The sequence below is a fragment of the Mesoplodon bidens genome (genome assembly GCF_964165515.1).
Source record: "Mesoplodon bidens genome assembly, chromosome: X".
NCBI classification, from domain to species: domain Eukaryota; kingdom Metazoa; phylum Chordata; class Mammalia; order Artiodactyla; family Ziphiidae; genus Mesoplodon; species Mesoplodon bidens.
Genome location: NC_138163.1, coordinates 126521114 through 126537669, shown reverse-complemented (window position 1 = coordinate 126537669; position 16556 = coordinate 126521114). Strand labels below are relative to the sequence as shown.

At 46.3% G+C, this 16556-nt stretch overlaps 1 long non-coding RNA gene across 1 annotated transcript in view; it reads left to right on the top strand.

Moving 5' to 3' along the window:
• Positions 1-13731: 13731 nt before the first annotated feature.
• Positions 13732-16556, top strand: part of LOC308609565 — a 144805-nt gene continuing 141980 nt past the window's right edge. Inside the window, exon 1 of the long non-coding RNA XR_014014311.1 lies at positions 13732-13865. This is a non-coding gene — a long non-coding RNA (uncharacterized lncRNA). The remainder of the gene's footprint in view (positions 13866-16556) is intronic.

Sequence of the window (16556 nt, the reverse complement as noted above, 5' to 3'; positions counted from 1 at the left end):
TCATACACACTAGGTTGGTAAGAGGAAAGAAAAAGCAAAAAATAACAAATTTTGCAGTAATGTGGAGAAATTAGAACCCTTATACAAAGCTGTTAAGATTGTACAATGGTGCAGTTCCTTTGGAAAACAATTTGGCAGTTCCTCAGAAAGTTAAACAGAGAGTTACCATGTGACCTAGCAATTCTACTTCTACACATATACCCGAGAGAACTGAAAATATATGTCCATGCAAAAACTTGTACACAAATGTTCATAGCAACATTATTTATAGTAGCTCCAAAGTGGAACCACCCCAAATATCCATCAATCAAAGAATAGATAAACAAAATATGGTGTGTCTATACATACCCATAAAAGGAATGAAGTATTGACAAACAGGCTACAACATGGATGAACCTTGCAACATTATGCTAAGTAAAAGGAGTCAGACACAAACTGCCACGTATTTTTTAAAATTGAAGTATAGTTGATTTACAATGTTGTGTTAGTTTCTGGTATACAGCAAAGTGATTGAGTTATATATGTAAAAAGAATATATATATCCTTTTTCATATTCTTTTCCAGTATGGTTTATTACAGGATATTAAATATAGTTCCCTGTGCTATACAGTAGGACCTTGTTGTTTATCTATTTTATATGTAATAGTTTGTATCTACTAATCCCAAACTCCTAATTTATCCCTCCCCACCCCCTTTCCACTTTGGTAACCATAAGTTTGTTCTCTATGTCTGAGTCTGCTTCTGTTTCGTAGATAAGTTCATTTGTGTCGTATTTTAGATTCCATATGTAAGTGATATCATATGGTATTTGTCTTTCCCTGTCTGACTTGCTTCATTTAGTATGATAATCTCTAGGGCCATCCATGTTGCTGCAAATCAAAATGCCACATATTGCATGAGTCTCTTTATATGAAAGGTACACAGTAGGCAAGTCCATAGAGGCAGAATGTAGATTAGCGGTTGCCAGGGGTTGGAAGGAGAGGCAAATAGGGAGTGACTGTTAATGGGTATGGGGTTTCTCTTTGAGGTGATAAAATATTCTGGAATTAGATAGTAGTGATGGTTGCAGAACTTTGTGAACATTACTAAAAATCACTAAATCATACACTTTAAAAGGGTGAATTTTATGGTATGTGAGTTATATCTCAATAAAAATTAAATAATAAAAGTAACATGCCTTTTATTCTCCGCTTTAAACCTTCTCCTGGTCCCCCTTCTGTTGGCTTGATTGTGGATTCCTTATTTTGAATGACCACCAGGTGGACGGTTTGATAGATAGTACGAATTGCCCGCTCATTTCCATTCCAACCCTCTATAGCGTGCCTTACTGCATGCTGGGGATTTTGAAAGATAAAGTCATTTCTCATTTTCTTTTATAGCTTGGATTCCTTATGTGTCCTAGGTTTTGCCGTGAAGATAACCTCCCTGCGAGATTTGTTAAGTGGAAATGAGGTGGACACCATGCTTCTCATGGCACACACAGTTGTAGAGTTTTGTTTCTCTGCAGCAGCATTTACAGTGGTCCCTGTATGAAGCCCTGGGTGTTGAGGGACAGATCATGGGGCTTTTGTTTTGTTGAGGCTGTATGGTAATTGAGCAGGAGGTAACAAACTTTTTCCTTTTTTAAAATTTCTATTTTATATTAGAGTATAGTTGATTTACAGTGTTGTGTTAGTTTCAGGTGTACAGCAAAGTGATTCAGTTATACATGTACATATATCTATTCTTTTTCAAATTCTTTTCCCATTTAAGTTATTACAGAATACTGAGTAGAGTTCCCCACACTATATAGTAGGTCCCCGTTGACCATCTATTCTAAGTACAGGAATGTGTATATGTCAATCCCAAACCCTCATTTTATCCCTCCCCACCACCTTTCCCCTTCGGTAACCATAAGTTTATTTTCTAAATCTGTGAGTCTGTTTCTGTTTTGTAAATAAGTTCGTTTTTATCATTTTTTTACATTCCACGTATAAGCAATATCATAAGATATTTGAATAAACTTTTTCTATAGAATGCCAGATAGTAAATATTTGTGGCTTTGAGGGCCATGTGGTCTCTGTTGCAACTATTCAACTCTGCCATTGTAGCATGAAAACCAGCATATACTATACATAAATGAATGAGCATGGCAGTTTTCCAATAAAACTTTATTTACAGAAATTTGGCCCATGGGCCATAGTTTGCTCACCCCCTGTCCTACAGCAATAATTGTGGTGATGGTAGTTTTATGATATTTTATTAGCTTTTTTGTTGCAGCAGAGGTAGTATTTCCTTCATCAGGTCAGTGCTATGGTATGTTCTAAACAGTTGACTATCTTTTAGTAGTTGCTTTAGGGATTGCAAAATGCATGCTTAAGTTTTCACAGTTTATTTAGAATCAGTGTTTTCCTACTTCGATGAAAATGTGGAAACCTTATGAGCATATGGATCCCTCTCTCCTTCCCCCTTATACTATAGTTTTATATATTACATCTACATATGTTGAGATCCCCATCATACGGTATTATGTATTTTGCTTTCAACCTTCACGCATGCTTTAAAGAACTATGATTTGCCTATATTTTTACCATTTTTGTCTCCAGTTAACTTGTGCTCTTTCGTCTAGCTTCTTGAACGTATGGAATACAGTTATAATAACTGTTTCAATGAGTTTGTCTACTAATTCAATCATTTCTCCCTTCTCGGTCAGTTTCAATTGATTGATTTTCCTGCTTCTTTGCTTTCCTGATATGTTTTAAAAGTAGATTCCAGACATTGTGAATTTCACCTTGTTGGGGGTTGGATATTTTTTGCATTCTTCTAAATTGCTTTCCCTTTTTCTGGGATGTGGTTAAATTACTTAGAAACAGTTTGATTCTTTTGGGTCTAGCTTTTAAGATTTGCTAGGCAGGACTGGGTAGCCTTTAGTTTAAAGCTCATTATTTCCCACTTTTGAGTCAACAGGCTTCTGAGTACTGTACCTGATGCCCCGTGAATTCTGAGACTTTCCACTCTGGTTGGTGGGAATGGGTGCTGTATCCTGCCTTGTATGAGTTCTAGGTCATCTTGTTCCTGATTTTCCCTCTAGCTACTCTTCACTCTCTTGAAAATATCCTCAACTCCATGTCCTCATTGTCTTTTCATTGTACTCGCCTGACAGAACCCCACCCTGGGTCAGTCTGGCGCTCAGACTCATTCAATCTGTATCTGCGCCCATGGGAAAAAGTTCAGACAATGACATGTACAAAGTTAGATTGTCCAAGTTAACTGGGGCCTCAAAACTGTTATATAGTCATTCTCTGTGTCCTTAGATCTCTCTCCCATTTTCTGCCAGAGTTATTTTCAAACTTCTCCATTTTCTTGAGCACTGCCCTCCACCAAGACACACACACGCACATGCACACACCACCTGCACTGAATTTGCAGGAAATAAACTTGTCATCATTTTCCTAGAGAAAACAGAAGGCATCAGATGGGAACTTCCTCAGCTTCTGACCACCAAACTTACTAACAGCCCTGATTTACTCCACCCAAAGACAGAACCGGTGAGTCAGTCAGACTGTGGAGAAGCCTTTGGCAATGCCTTTTAAAAACAAACTCTGCACATTTAAGTGAGAGATGGACAAACCAGTGGGAGAAACTAAGGGAACCTGGACCTTTGCCCACTGCCACCAACAGAACCAGATTGGATCCCGGCTGCCTCGCCTGGGACAGGCTCAGCGATGAAGTGCCTATTTGTTTGCTGGTTAGAAATTGTTCTCAACGCCTGGGAATCTTGTTCTCCCCTTGTGCATTTAAAGTGAGCCCAACATTTTCATGGGGCTCTTTCTCTCCAAGTTCTGTTTCAAGGGATGTCGCTCTCTCGACCCCTGAGGGGATTCTGGTTGTGACCCAACCTGCACCCTTCTGAGTTGCCTGAGGGAGGAGTGGAGTGTGTTTTCGAACAGACTCTGCTTTGGAAAGTTCCTTGCAGTCTGCCGTTCGCAATGCCCTGGCCTCGTGTCAGAACGTCGTGCTAGGGAGATTGTTACTCATCACTCACTGACCTCCACGCTTGGGCAGGGGGCCGGTATGGAGGGAGGCGAGGTTGGGTGGAAGAGAGGAAAGAGAGCAGCCTGGGTGCCTGTTTGCTCATGGTGATGAGAAGGTTATGCCCTGGCCTTATTCTCCAAGAGAAATGATGCATTGCTTTATGCAGGTAACCTGATCCCTCCCCACTAAAGTGTGTTTAGACGCTGAGGTATAGGTGAACAAAAGAGATGTTCTTTTTTTTCTCCCGTATGCTCCACTGATTCTTTTTTTGCATTTTAATTTTTAAAAAATTTTATTGGAGTACAGTTGATTTACAATATTGTGTTAGTTCCTGCTGTACAGCAAAGTGATTCAGTTATACGTATACATATATCCACTCCAGAAGAGGTGTTCTTGCATTTACTAAAAGAAAGACAGAGAGCAAGCAAGCTGTGACTTCGTCTAATGCTCTATTTCTAAAATTCCTTTAAGCCTTCCTGATTGTTATACATGTTGTTTTCCAAGACCGCACCGGCTTCCAGCGCAGGAGGAAGGTTAAATAATTGCCAAGCTCTCTGTTGCCGCTCTGATTCTCGCCCCTGGCATGGGTGATGATGGCAGTGGGGGATTTGGAAGTGGCTGGTGGGAAGAGAGGTGGGGAGGTGTTGTTTTCTTTGCCACCCACAGCGTCCCTGAATGTATTTCTCCTCTGATACCGGAGGGTTTGTGTCATCAGCAAAGCCCAGAAGAGAGATAACCAGAGTGGCTAAGACACAGAGAGCTCGGTCTTCTCTGTGAGTCCAGTGACCATGGGCTACTCCCCGGGAAGCGTATTTGTTTCCTGGCTACTAATCCACAGCCTGCTCTACTGGGGGAGAATAATAAATGAGCCCAGAATGTTCTGTCGGGTTTTAGCTCATTAACTTAAAAGGCTGAGGTATAATTTCCCTGAGAGTTTTACAGGCGTGAACATCTGCTCACAGGAGCCTGCAACATCTGCAGCCCTTGTAGGCATTCTTCGCAAAGGACCATGAAGTTTATAGAAAAATGAATCCACCCAGACACAGAGGGGACCTGGCAGAGCCACCTTTCTGGCTGAGAAGCTGGTTATTTTGTCCTGGGGCGTGGGCAGCAGAACGCTGCGAGCCCGTCCCCGAGGACGTGTGGAAGAAGACGGGGTCCCCCGGCCCCCACCCCGCCCCAGTCACGTGTCCACCCAGCCACACTTCCGGGGCCCCTGCTGCACGCGGGGCGCTTTCTCATTTGTGTTGTCGCCTTAACCTCTCACAGTGACTCTGTCGGCAGCCGTGATCTCTCTCCCCAGCAATGTTAACCTATGTAGACAGACAATTTTAGGAACACATACTGATCTGGGAAATCGCAAGCCCCGAACATAAGTTTCTTGTCTGTACTCACAATCATGTGGGGAGGAAGGAGAGTTAAATAGAGGCAGCAGCGTGAAGAAGGAGCCCTGGACTGGGAACGGGGGACCTCCCTTCTGGTCTCAAGCTCTAGCGCCTTCCTACGTCCCTTGATTTCCTTGGGCCTCCTGTTTCTCATTTCTTTCTTTTTCTTCTTTTTTTGGCCATGCATTTGACGGGATCTTAGTTCCCTGACTAGGGATCGAACCCGTACTCCCTGCAGTGGAAGCGTGGAGTCTTAACCACTGGACAGCCAGGGAAGCCCCCTGTTTCTCATTTATATAGTGAAGAAGTTGAGCTCAATCTTCTCTGTCTCTTCTGGCTCTCATGCTAAATAAATCAGGAATGACTTCAGTCATGTAACATGAGCGTATAGGAGGAAGGTGAGAAGGAACTACATCAAAATGTTTATAGCGGATACCTTTGGGTGGTAGGATTGTGAAGGGGTGGTAGCTCTATTCTTTGGGGTTTTTTTTGTTTTTGGCTCTTCTAACTCTTCTGTAATGTGCATGTATCATATTTATGGTCAGAAGTGCGTTGTAGAGATATTGAACAATTTGGTGAAAATGGCGCCTCCTTTTTTTTTTTTTTTTTTTTTTTGTGGTACACGGGCCTCTCACTGCTGTGGCCTCTCCCGTTGCGGAGCACAGACTCCGGATGCGCAGGCTCAGCGGCCATGGCTCACGGGCCCAGCCGCTCCGCGGCATGTGAGATCCTCCCGGACCGGGGCACGAACCCGTGTCCCCCACATCGGCAGGCGGACTCTCAACCACTGCGCCACCAGGGAAGCCCTGGCGCCTCCTTTTATTGCATCATCTCCTTCTTCAGCTCAGCCTCCGTTATGGCCTCCAGACCAATACACCGCCTCCATTGAGGCTTCCCTGCATAACCGTCATCTCCCCAGATTACGCCCATGGCACTGCCTTAGACATGCTTACTTTTAGACTTTATGGTGTATGTGTGGTTTATATACCCAATTAAATTTTTTTCAATATAGGGGACTGTGGATCTTCTGCTGGGTTTTGTTTTTTTTACAACCCTTGTAGCACTGCACATGGTAGGTACCTACGGTTACTTGTTGAAGGAGTGTGTCTGAGTGAAAGATGACAACGTCTTGGATCTAGGAAGTTTCTTCTCTTACTCAGCCAGCAAAACTGATAGGGCTTTGCACTAGGGGCCAGCACAGGGGTCTAAAAAGTTCTATCCAATGTGGCCACTGTCCTTAGGAGCTTGTAGTCCAGCAGGAGAGATTATACACATATGTGAATGTCTGCAATTAAAAACAGTGTATAATTGGTGCCATAGGATGATGGGAATTTCAGAGCACAGGATCCCTGAGGAGGGAGAAATCCCATCCAAGCAGACATTAGAGAAACCTCTTTGGTACCTCTTTGGTACCTCACAAAACACTCCCTGGTCTCTGATTTCAGACACAGCTGTAGTGGATTGTTCCAGGCAAGCTCAGGGTCTCAGGCTGAGAGCATCCCACTTGGAGCCTGCACGTGGATCTTTCTGCCTCGGGTCTTTCCTCTCCTGCTGTGGAGCTGGCTCAGTCCACATGCAAGAGCAGCCTGAAAGTGCAGAGAAGATACTGCTCTCCGGGATCACCCTCAACCAGTAAAAATGGGAGCTGGTGGATAAAAGCTCCACCTCCACTTTGAAGGATGGACAGTTCTGAGAGGCATCCCGTAGCTGAGCGGATCCCTGTGGAATCAGCTCCCATGCCCATAGCAGTGATCTCAGTAAAGCATCCTTATATTGGCTTTTCCTGCATCTCTGTTCTACTCCTCACACTTCTTCACTCGATATCTGTACTCAAGCCCTTGTCTCAGACTGTTTGGGGGAGAGCCTAAACTAAGGCAGAAGCCACCGTGGAATAGGAGGCATTTGAGCTGGAATGGTCCACAGGCAAAGACAAAGAGGAGGGGGAGGTTTTAGGTAGATGGCACATTGTGTGGAAGGCATGGAGAGTACAGTACCTATCTGGTGGAGTCGTTTTGAAGTTTCTTCGATCGAGAGGTGGAATCTATTGTCCACTCTTTGAATCTGCACTGGCCTTGTGACTGGCTTTGTCCAATAAAGTGCTGCAAAAGTGAGTGACTTGGGAGTGTGGGCCTTAGGTGGCTCTGCCCAGTCTGCTCTCATTCTTCCAAGCCCGCCGCTGCTGTGTCTACAAGCCTGGACTAGGCTGCAGGAGGATGAGAGACCACATGAAGCAAAGGCAAGCCGGCTCAGCTGAGAAACCCTCTGGACCCAAAGTCCCAGCCAACCTGGCAGCTGACCACAGACACATGAGTGAGCATCGCTGGACCAGAAGAATCTCTCAGCTGAGCTCAACCCAAACAGTCGGTCTGAGGAATTGTGAGCTAAATAAATGGTGGTTGTTTTAAGCCACTAAGTTTTGAATGGTTTGCTTTGCAACACAAGCTAACTGATATGTCTGGTGGAAAATTGGGTCATCCTGATTGGCTAGAACATGGTCTTCATGACTTGAATTGGAGCCAAGTTGGGGTAGGCTTTTTAAAAAATTTTTTTAAACTTATTTTTGCTGTATTGGGTCTTTGTTGCTGAGTGCAAGCTTTCTCTAGTTGTGGCGAGTGGGGGCTACTCTTTGTTGTGGTGTGCAGGCCTCTCGTTGTGGTGGTTTCTCTTGTTGCAGAGCACAGGCTCTAGGCGTGCGGGCTTCAGTAGCTGTGGCACGCAGGCTTAGTTGCTCTGCGGCATGTGGGATCTTCCCGGACCAGGGAATCGAACCCGTGTCCCCTGCATTGGCAGGCGGATTCTCAACCACTGTGCCACCAGGGAAGTCCCTGGGGTAGGCTTTGAATGCCACCCTAAAGAGTTTGAAAGTAATTCACTGGGCAGAGAGGTGCTGTGGAATAGATGGTTGGCTGATGACCAAACATTTGTGTTCCACATTGCATAGTGTAGAGTTGTCGCTGGGAACAGACTGCCCAGCCAGGAACCATGTTTTCCCAGCTGTCTTTTCACATGACTAGTTCTCTCCAGTGGGATGTGAGTGGTAGGGGTATGTGTTACCTCCAGGCTGAGATGGCTAGGTATGAAGTATGAGATCCTCCATGCTCTCTCTATGCCCCACCTGGCAGCTGGTGATATCAGCTCAGCCTCGAACACACAGGATGGTAGAACCTCAACATGGATACAACCTGGATTCCTGAGTCTCCCTTTAGAGGAGAACCACTCAGCAGAGTGGACCTTGCATGAGCAAGAAATAAACTTTTATCATGTTCTACTTTACTTTATCACGTTAAACTTTTAGGTCATTGAGATTTGAGGGTTGTTTGTTACAGCATCTGGCATTACTCACCCAGACTAATGTAGGCACCATTGCAAGCTTTTGAGTGGGGGTATTGGAACCCTCAAAGCAGTGATTTGGGGATGCTGGCTTTAGCAGCCAAATGCAGGGTAAAAAGGCTCCTGCAGTATTCTGGGTCTAAGGAGACAATTATCTGGATGTGGCCTTGGCCATAAGAGCAAAAAGGATAGCACCAAAGTAGATAGTCCTTTCAAGTTAGACACCTTCCTTCCAGGGGAGGAAACTAGTTAAATCGTGGACATTCCCACATACACAGAAAAATACTTATGCCTAAATTGGTTTCCACCTGTTTGGTTGTGAATTAGAAAATGGGTCCTGGTATTTTAGGACTGGAATCTGAAAAGGCCAGTTTTTCAAAAATAAACACATCTGAAGGTTTTTTTTAAAGGATGATGATGCTGATGATGCTGATTATGATGATGATAAAGCTTGACCCACCAGAGAGGCACTATTCTTCCTCTAAGCCTGGGGATAAGTGGCACCTTCCTCCCCATGTGCTACTGAGCTCCTAATCTAAACAAGATGGATGCCACTGTTTCACTGCTTAGTTCCTTGTGAGTGTGGAGACAGGTCCCCCTGAGGAAATGTGAGGATCCTTTAGGAGTTTTCCTGGGGAAGATTTAGATGGATTTCATTTTTTACCCTGTTCCCCCTGGGAATAGTTCCATGCCTGTCCCTGGAAGTGTTTTGGAGCCACATGCTTCTGAGGGAGACTCATCCCTTAGAATTGCTCCTTGGGACCACAAGCCATCCTTAGCATCTCCTAGCTGTGGCGCTGCTACCAGCAGCTTGGTTCCCTTGTGCTGTCAGTGGCTTGGCCTAGCCTCTGCCCACCAGTCTCTGCCAGACACCCAAGGCCAGGTCTGTCCCAGGCAATGAAAACTTTGTAGGACATCCCTGACTCCATCTGCCTGTCTGGCTGGCCATTTGTCTATTGCCTGTGGCCGCACAACCAGACACCTGGCCTGTAGGTCCGTGATGTTGGCCCCTCCCCTGCTCCAGCCTGTTTGTCAAGTCTCCTTGGCCTGGTCTGCCCCAGCCAACCCAGATTTTGACACTATCCCAAGGGCAGCTGTAGCTCTTCAGCTGTGCTTCATGGTGGCCTTGGAGTGCTTCCACCTCCCACCTAGTGCCCAGAGGCCCCTGGAATGTTGAGAGAGAGCGTTGATCTAGAGTTGGCTCACCTCACACCATAACTAACCAGTTTAATGTAGCATGCAATCAACCTCAAACCAGTTTGACTCAGATTCTTAAAGGGCCAGATCACCCCATGTCACCCAGCAGAACGTAACGCTAATTGTATTTAAGAACCTCTTTCTACCATTGAAGTGGTCAAAATGTGTCTTCAGCAACCCACAACATAACATCTACTTTAGGTCTTTCAAGGGTTGTGATATTCCTTTTAATATCTGAATTAATATGCCATCATTATAATTCCTGTGTTTATCTTTTGCACTTGTTTTAAAAGCTGAACCTAAGAACAAGACGAGGACTGAAATATTGGCCACCCCTACAATGGCAGGTTGGTTAATAATAATAATGATGATGGTAAACACTGACAAACATTTATTGAGCACTTACTATATACCAGGCTCATTTAAAAATAAATTATATACACTGACTTATAGAATCTCCATGATATCCTTACCTTATGAGGCAGACATTATTATTCTCTCATTTTACAGATGAGAGTAAATAATTTGCCCAACTTCAGAGAACACAGCAATTGGGTAGTCAGGCTTGGAATCCAGGTCACGTGGTACTAGAATTAGTGCTGTTAGCTCTAGGTTATCCTGCATCTCTCTGTGTGGCAGACAGACTCTCTGTGGCTAGTCTTCCTCTGTTAATTCAATCTGGAAGCACTGATGGTGGAATTTTTTTTTCAATAACTGAAAAAAATAATTGGGAGTTATTTATTGACTGATATTTTGTTTAATTACACCAAGAAATGTCAACTCTTCAAAGTAGAAAAATTAAAATAACTTTCTAGAATTCTGGAGTATAAACTTCAACCACAATTTTACCACCCTGACATAACCACTGTTAACACTTGGATATTTTATTCAGTATTTTTATTTTCAATGTTTTCTAGTGTTATACTAATAATGCAAGTAACTTTAGAAGAAACAGATAATCGAAAAGAAGGAAATAAAAGTCACCCCAAGTTCTACTATATTTGCTTTCCAGATTCTGTGTGTGTGTGTGAGGGTATTGGATCATATTGCTTTATAATCTGAGTTTATAATTTAGTTATATTTTGTAAATGTCTTTCATGTAAGAGAATGTTCTCCCATGACACCTCTATTAGTCTCTATTTCAGTGTAACAAATTACTACATATTGAGTGGCTTAAAATAACACACATTTATTATCTCACAGTTTCCATGGGTCAAGAGCCCAGGCCTGGCTTAGCTTGAGCCTCTGTTTGAGGTCTCACAAGGCTACAGTCATGGTGTAGGCCAGCCGTATTCTCATCTGGAGGCTTGGTGAGGAAGAATCCACATCCCACCTCATTCAGGTTGGTGGCAGATTTCATTCTCTTGAGGCTGTATGTCTGAGGGCCCTGCTTCTTTCTGGCTATTGGCTAGGGGCTGCTCTTAGGTCCTAGAGGCCACCCGTGGTTCCCCACCATGTGGCTCTCTCCTTAGGCAGCTCACAGCATGGCAGTTGTTTCTTCCAGGCCAGCAAGAGAGTCTCTCCAGTGTGTGCTAACAAGATCAGTATTCTATCTATGTGTATATTCACAGCTACATCTCTCTCTCTCTATCACTATTATAATCTAACCACACCAGTGACATCTCATCACCTTTGCCATTTTATTTATTGATTCATTGATTGGGCTGCATTGGGTCTTCCTTGCTCCATGCTGGCTTTCTCTAGTTGAGGTGAGCAGGGGCAACTCTTCATTGCAGTGCACGGGCTTCTCATTGCCGTGGCTTCTCTTGTTGCTGAGCATGGGCTCTAGGCACGTGGCCTTCAGTAGTTGCAGCACGTGGGCTCAGTAGTTGCGGCATGCTGGCCCTAGAGCGTGTGGGCTTCAGTAGTTGTGGCGTGCAGGCTCTAGGATGTGCAAACTTCAGTAGTTGTGGCATGCGGGCTCAGTAGTTGTGGCGCACGGGCTTAGTTTTTCCGCGGCGTGTGGGATCTTCCTGGACCAGGGATCGAACCCGTGTCCCCTGCATTGGCAGGTGGATTCTCAACCTCTGCACCACCAGGGAAAGTCTACCTTTGCCATATTCTATTGGTTAGAATTTGCAGGTCCTGCCCACAGTCAAGGGGAGGGAATTATGCAGGGTGTGAACATGAAACTACCCTAGAATCTGTTTGCTGCACACCTTTTTTTTTTGGTTAAATTTTATTTTATTTTATCCTTGTTAAAGATTTTTTAACTCATTAATCAGTGAATATGGAATAACCAGGAATATGGTATAACCAGTTCAAAAGAAAATCCAAAGAACAGACATTTATAGATCAAGAATATTGGCATGAATGTGCCAATGGAGACAAAACCAGCCTCTTCCACAGTGGGGGAGGTCAGCCACTTGAACCTCTATGGGACAGGACAGGGCAGGATTTGCATGTCTCTAAGCAAGAGATATTTCCCATCGCTATCAGTTATACAATTTAAAGAGTTGTAAAATAGCTCCTGTGGAATCAGAGTCAGATAACATGGAAGGGCGTGCCACACACCATTTAAAACTGAGCCATGAGAGTTCAGTTTTTTTGATGTGCTATCATTTATTTAACGAATCCATTATATTCGAACATTAGTGTTTCCATTTTGTCATTATAAAAACTGCAGTGGTCACCCTTGTGGTTAAATTTTTTCAAAGACATCCTTAATTATTTCCTTTGCATGACTTACGAGACTTGCTTGGTCAAAAAGTTCACACATTTTAAAGGCAATTGCTAGGGCTGCTAAATTGCTCCCTAGAGCAATTCCCTGCAGGGGTGTAGGAAGGTACAGGAGGCTATTTTAGTGAACTTAGCGGAGTTCATATTATTTGTAAAGTGGTAGAATTGTGCTGGGCACAGCGGAAGGCCATATGTAGATATAAAGTAAAATAAATAAAGAAAATCGAGTTGTTTCATCCTCACAACAACCCTGTGAGGTAGGTTAATGATTTGTTCATTTTATAGAAGAGGAAGATGAGGCCAGAAGGGTTGAAGAGAAAGATGACTGAATTAAATACCCAAAGGCCTGGGCCGTGTCCCAGCTCCTTCACTTACCAAGCATATGACTTTAAGCAAATGATTTTTCCTGTCTGAGTTTATTGTCTGCTCTGTCAAATGGGGCCAACATCAAGGGAGCTAATGCCTGGGCGAGAACTTGGAGGCTGTAGCCCAGTGATTCTTGCCCTTGGCCGCTTAGTGGAATCACCTGGGGAGCTTAAAAAACCCCCAGCTGCCTGGGCCCCAGCCCCGGAAACGCTGGCGTCAGCAGCCTGCGCAGCGGGCGTTTTTTTAAAGCTCCCAGGTGATTCCACTATGCAGGCAGGGCCGAGACCCACGACTAGAGCCGCCGCCACTTGCAAGGCGTTATTTGTGTCTGCAGCCGAAGAAGCAACAGTCAGCTCCTGCTTGCTGCTCCGAGCTGTCAGGAAATGGCCCACTAGGGTCGGGCTGGAATCAAAACTCTGTCTTAAACTTCAGAGTCAACTCAGTCTGCTAAGTTAGTTTGGGAAGCCATCAATTACCTGCTGTTTTACCCTCCGGTGTGGGTCCCTGGGCAGCGGGGCGTCTGCATCAGCCGTGCTGGCAGGGCTGCTTTCCGGTAGAGCCTGCTGCTGCTGCTGCTGTTTTTCTAGAAGCCAGAGCAGATCTTCAGCTCCCTGCTGCCTGTCACTCACAGCTGCCCGACTGAGGCCGAGGGACCAGACGCCTGGCTGTCCGCCACTGGAGCTGGGTAGCAGATTTGCTGAGGTGTCTTTGGGGCCAGGCCAGCCTTCCAGCTCACTGTGAGGACTGGGGATGAATTTCTCGGAGCAGCCAAACGCAGCTTGAAATGAACGTGATCCATCAGTGGAATGAAAGCCTTGGTCCGGTTGCCCCAGCGTGACAGAGCAGACCAGTACCAGGCCCTGTCTTTCTCCTGCACCTGATAAATTGCAAGAGGTATGTGTTTCGGCGATTTCATCGAGGTCAGACACCACCCAGTGATTATGGGGAAAACTGGGAGTGTTGAGAAGTTTCCAGAGAAAGACAAGAGAATGGAAACTCATATTTAAGGGGGGCACTGTGTGGACAGTAGATGTGTCGTCTCATTCAATCTGAGCATTACAACCACCACAGAAACGGGATGTGGTTCTCTGTAGCTTACTGGTGAGGAGATTGTGCCTCAGAGGTGAAGTGTCCTTGCGAGGTCACACAACTAGCCAGTGACCAAGCCGGATTCACGTCTTGTCTTGTCAGCCTGCACAGCACTTGGTCTGTGTACACGATTTCTCAGACCGGGAAGGGGACTTTTGGATCCAGGTAGCTAGTTTTCTGTTGGTTTGTTTGCTTCTTGTGAGGATTATTGTCTGTGGGGCCCATCATTGGCCCAGTTGTGAAACATCAAAGGTTGCTTTTCTCATGGTTCAGCTTCCCTGCTGAATTAATGGAGGTAATGTCAGCTGCTGTAACAAAGAAACCCGTCAATCTCAGGGGCTTAACGCAGGCGACATTGGTGTGTGGCTCACACAAAGCCCAGCTGGCCATGGGGGGAGGGAGTTCGGCTCCACGCGGTCATGCAGGGCCCCAGATGCCTTCCACCTGTGGCTCTGCCCTCCCGGGCTTCGCTGTTGCCTGCGAGATCCTCTGCCTTTGGAAGGCAGGCGGGGGAGGGGAGCACAGGGGCTCCTGGAGGAGGTTCTGTGGGCCAGACGAGGCTGAGTCGTCCACGTTTCTGTCCACATTCCGTTAGCCAGAACTCAGTCACTTGTCAATGCCTAATGCAAGGGAGGCTGGGAAATGTATCCTGCTGTGTGCCAGTGAAGACAGGAAAGGGATTTGGCGAACACGTCGCAGCCTTGCCCATAGCCCTACATGCCCCTGGGGATCTCTTCCTCCCTGAGCCCTCTCCCTCTTGAGCCTCCCTACGCCCTCTCCAGAACCCATCTTGTGCTTCGTGTCCGCTCTCCTCGGGTTGACAAGGACCTTCTCCCAAGTTTCTGCCTAGGATGCAGAGATTGGGGCAGGAGCGTCAAGGGTTCCTGGCCACGGCTTTGCTGAAGGTCTTCACGAGGCACCTGGGCCACAGTCCGTGGGCCTCTCACCAGCTACGTGGCTCGCCTTCCTGCCAGCCCTTCCGAGGAGGGAGCCAGTAACGTAGGTTGCCGACCCTTGGCTTAACTCTTCATTTGTCTAATGATGATGAATGTTGGCGTCTCTGAATCCGAAAATCCTGGCTGGTTTTCCTGCAGGGTCTCCTCCTCGATGTGTTTTCTTTTTCCTCAGCTCTGCTAGCTTTGGACCCCAGGGGGAAGATGAGTTTTGCAGTGATGGACGGTAAGGATTTTTCTCACCTGCCAGTTCTGACATCCCGAGTCAGCAGGGTCTGTGCAGCCAAGATACGTGATTTAGAGGCGCTCCATTCAGATGAGAAACGTTCCCTTAGCGTGTTCATGATCCTCTGTGGTCAAGGACGCCTCTTAACAGAATTTCCTTCAGAACAAGCATGGGCAGGAAAGGCTCCATGTGGAGTGACAGTTCTTTGGTCGTCTCCCCTCCGGGGGAGAAGTGCTCCCACACCCTTTCCCATTGTAACCCCAGGATGAGTGCTTAGCACTCAAACCTTTGTGCTGTCACCCTGACGCCTGGCAGAACCACTCGGGCTTGCCCAAGCAAAGTTGACCGAGGAAGCTACTTTCCATGGCTTCTAGGAGACCTGTTAGCATTTGAGCAGAGAAGGTCTTGGCCCAGAAAGTTTGGTGAGCTCGCAATACCTGGCCAAGGTTGGGGAGACACAGGGCCGTTGGTGAGGGGAGCCAGGCCCTGTCACACTGTGGCTTGCAGCCTGGAGAAGGAACAGTGTTGGCCCGGGTGCCTGTCACCAGGTGGCGCGGACAAAGGTCAGAGGCTTTAAGCAGTCAGCTCCCCCTGCCCGGCCCTCACCGAAATCAAGCCCGTGGGAACGGCAGCCACCCCCAGTCATACTCGCCTTTTTTCTTAGGATGGGTTCCCTAAAGCACACCCTGGCCTGAGGCTTCATGGGACGGGCGCTGTATTTAAAGACCGGGAGGGGAGGGGGAAGTGGGGCTGGGGAGGGAAGGGGGCCCGGCAAGGGCGAGGCAACTGGCAAAGCCCATGGGGGTAACTGACTCATGCCTGCAAAGGTGCTCTGGAGTTTGTGTCCGCGTTAAGGGACAAGAGGTGTTTACACCCTATACCCGTCAGTACGTCACCAATACACTGTCTCTGGGCAGCTCATTGTCGATGATCAGAGCAGCCCGCCAAACGAGACACAGATACTGGTGATTGGGTGGGAAAGCGCACCAGGTGCCATGTGCCAAAATGGGGAATAGCTGTGAGGGCGTGTGGGTGGATGAGTGACATCACCGACTCTGTGCCCAGTTGGAGGCTGCTTTTCACTCGTGGAACAGCCATTAATAGCAACTTTAGCCTAAGAGCACAGAGTGAGTTTGGCCTGGGTTGGGGAGATGCTTTGTTGTAGGTGTGGGGCTTTCCAAGCCCCTCTCTGTATAGGGCAGCGGCCCGGCATGTGGAGCCAGGCCATTAGAAACTTAGAAGCATTTTCAAAGGAAACTTCAACTTAATTCACATTCCTTTCCCTGTGGGAAAGGGACTGGAATCTCAGATCTGACA